Raw genomic sequence first — 3,456 nt, forward strand, 5'->3', positions numbered from 1 at the left:
CAGATATATTTTAACCCCCCCCACTAATGCTATTAACAGTTTGCTGGTAGAAGTCTACTTTAAAAATAAAAAAAATACCCTTTATTAGAAATAGTTATTTTCCTGAGGTTTATACACATAATGGATGTGGTTTTATCAGCTGAAGCAATATAAGAACACAGCAATCATTTCACTAAGAAACGTTCACGCTTCAGCTTGCAATACATTGCAACAAATGCCATCAATTCAACTATCAGCTTTGTGGACTTGGATCAGATGTAAAGGTCTCTCTGAAAACAGATGGTAGTGTGCAGCATGTACTGTTTTACCGATATCAATATTATGCCATTTACAAAATTCTGAAATTGAAAGAAAACCCAAATTGACAGCAGACTAAAACATACAGTGAAGATGCTAGCGAGGCAGTTTCTACTCCCAATCCAAGTCCGCGATTTCAGTAGGATGTTTCTTTTCTCAAAAACAAATATTATCAGACATTATCTATAACATGCCCTATGGTTCTAAAGGGGAGTTTGTGACTCCCAAGGAGATTAATCAAACCGAAAATGAAAAAGTGGAGGTGTTGCCCATAGCAACCAGATTCTACATATTTTCTAGAATGTACCAGATAAGTGACAACTTGTTAGGGCTGACGACAAGTGTCGTAAACTTGTAGAACAGGTCACAGAGGTCTTCGCCTATAGCAGCCGCCTTTCCCGTAGAGCTGAACGTGCTCACAGGTACTCGGATGCCCCCAGGTCTTAAGCTCAAAGTAGTACAAGTTTATAACCCTACCGCAGCGCAGACGAGGGCCAGGTGGAAGAATAGCAAAGTCCAAACAGGCCAAGGTCAAGGGGTGCAGCAGTGGTATAGTCCAGGCAAAAGGTCAGGGATGGCGACAAACAACGAATCCAGGTAACAGGCAGAGATCGAGGTCACAGGCAATACAGCAGAGTCCAGTACACGGTCCAAGGTCATACACGGCAAGATCAATCCAAAGGCAGAGAAGGGGAACAGAGCAGGAACTATAACCGGCAGTAAGGCCCAGTCCTCACTGCCTTAAATACTATGATTGACAAATCAGAAAGGAGGAGGACAGGGCTGACAATCAGCCTCAGGAGGCTGCTAATTAATTACTAGCTGGGAACTAGCATAGGTCATATCACAAACCAGGAACATGTATAAATGACAAATAGAATCATGCGAGGGCTCCCCCTGGAGTTGGAGGATGTCCCTGCACCCTCCTACTCGATGCCACAAATATAACAGTGCATTGCACGTGCTCAGCTGCTATCTCACACCAGGATGCGGCGTACCGCCGCGGCTCGTGACATAACTGGAATCTGATTGGTTGCTATGGGCAACACCTCCACTTTTCCTTTGATAAATCAAAAAGTGAAAATTTGCAAATGCTGAAAAATAATGTAAATAATGTAATTCTCTATTGTTCCCCAAGCCCAGCTAGAGCTTGTCTCATATACAAACATTAATTTAGATCTCTACAGGATATTTAGGTAAATGAAACAAATTGGCATCTTTACCAAGACACAAAGTAGTTGGCGAGCGGACAACAAAGATCATCTTTCTGTATTGTGCGCTATTATTGCAAGGCTACAATAACCACTCTGATAAATCACGTGCAGGCTGGAGCACGTCTTTATGGATCCCGAGTGATGGTGTCTCAACTTTCAAGGCTGTTCTGAAACAAAGATTGTAGTATATGTAGGTTACACTCTACATTACCACGTTTTGCTGCTTTTAAAATGCAATAGTACGAAGAGATCTTCACATTTTCAGATGTTTAGCCAAAGCGCACAATAAGAAAAAATATCCAACGCCCACTAGAACCCATCTCTGAGACAACAATCCTATTCAGATGAATGTCATTAAAAGCTTGTAGAGTGGAGAGTTGTAATGGTGAAGGTAGAGCGTGTGTATAGTGCTCTAAGAGCCCTGCTCACATTAAATATAAAAGCTATTTATTAGGCACACAGAACCTTTATTAACAAGGATGGGAACTTGAATTGAAAGTCCACTCATAAGTTGTGTGATCTGAAACTGTAAAACGCATCAGAATAAATTAAAGGTCGGTAACTGTTAGATTCATACATTTTTTTGGATCAACAAGCTCAGAGCTGATATTTTTTTAAAGACTGCTCCTGTGTCTGCCAAACCTCATTGTTGGTCTTGTGCCGGAGACGTGGGCAACTTTGTGTTGAGCAGACAACGTGCAACAGTCACTGCTGATCTGAGGGGCTGGATCCAGAAACTGTATCACAATTTATAAATATACAGTTCATAAGGCTAATATTATAAACTAATCGCTAGCACTCTTCTGTGAAGGATTTCCACTAGATTTTGGAACATAGCTGCCAGGATCCACTCAGCCACAAGAGCATTGGTGGGGACGGGCACTCATGTTGGGCGATAAGTCGGTGTTCCCATTCATCCCAAAGGTGTTTGATGGGGCTGAGATCAGGGCTCTGCGCAGGCCAGTCAAGGTCTTCCACACCAAACCCGGGAGGCCATTTATTTTAATTATTATTATTTAATTTTTTTAAATAGACCTAGCTTTGTGCACATGGTTTATTATAAAGAAGGGGTCTTACCCAAACCATTGCCACAAAGTTGGAAGCACATATTTCTGGCTATGATAGTGTGTGGCTATTGGCTATGTCTGTGTACTACTGTGAAAGAGCTTTTCACTTTGCACAAAGGCCTATTCACAGTTGGACGTCTATAGCCCGGATTTTGCCAAATGCACCTTCTCCCCACTTAGATCTCATCTCAATATTTTAATCTTGCAAAACAAAATCTCCTTTTGGCAAGTGGGTGCATATAGACGGACATAATAAGGATATTAGCGGTATCAAGGTGACATCTTAATGCATGGATAACATACAGAATGTAACCAGTTACACTTTTTTTCCCCAAAGTTTCAACCAATTTAAAACATAATCAGTGATGAATCATCTTCCTGTTGTTACAAGTGCCGCGCAGTGATACTATACACAAGTGCTTGTGTTTTATACCAACGGTGACTGTCCATAACCAGACGGCTTCTTGTTTTTTCTTGTAGAATATCTGGTCCAAGGACTAGAACTCTCAGTATTGTTCTCCTCTATCATCACTACTCTGGGACAGTACTATGCAAGAAATTATCCACGTGCACAGACAGTGTCTCACCATGGAGATCAATGAGCTATTTGTGGAAGTTTTAATTATACTGTTATTAATGAAGCCATACAACATATGTGATAGAGAGCAGGGGGAGGGGGGTAGAACGGATACTTGTACGCAGACATATTTAGGATGCGTGGCCCTTTGTTTGTGACTGACATACTCTGATGTTCGACTTCTTCCTTCTCTCCTGTTGTAAGACATGATACAAAGTATCTGCATCACCCAGAATTCCACAAGTCAGAACACTGCAGCTTTATACATGGAGACGGATATAATAAAACACAGACTTCAATA

The sequence above is a fragment of the Mixophyes fleayi genome, chromosome 12, assembly GCF_038048845.1.
Source record: "Mixophyes fleayi isolate aMixFle1 chromosome 12, aMixFle1.hap1, whole genome shotgun sequence".
NCBI lineage: Eukaryota > Metazoa > Chordata > Amphibia > Anura > Limnodynastidae > Mixophyes > Mixophyes fleayi.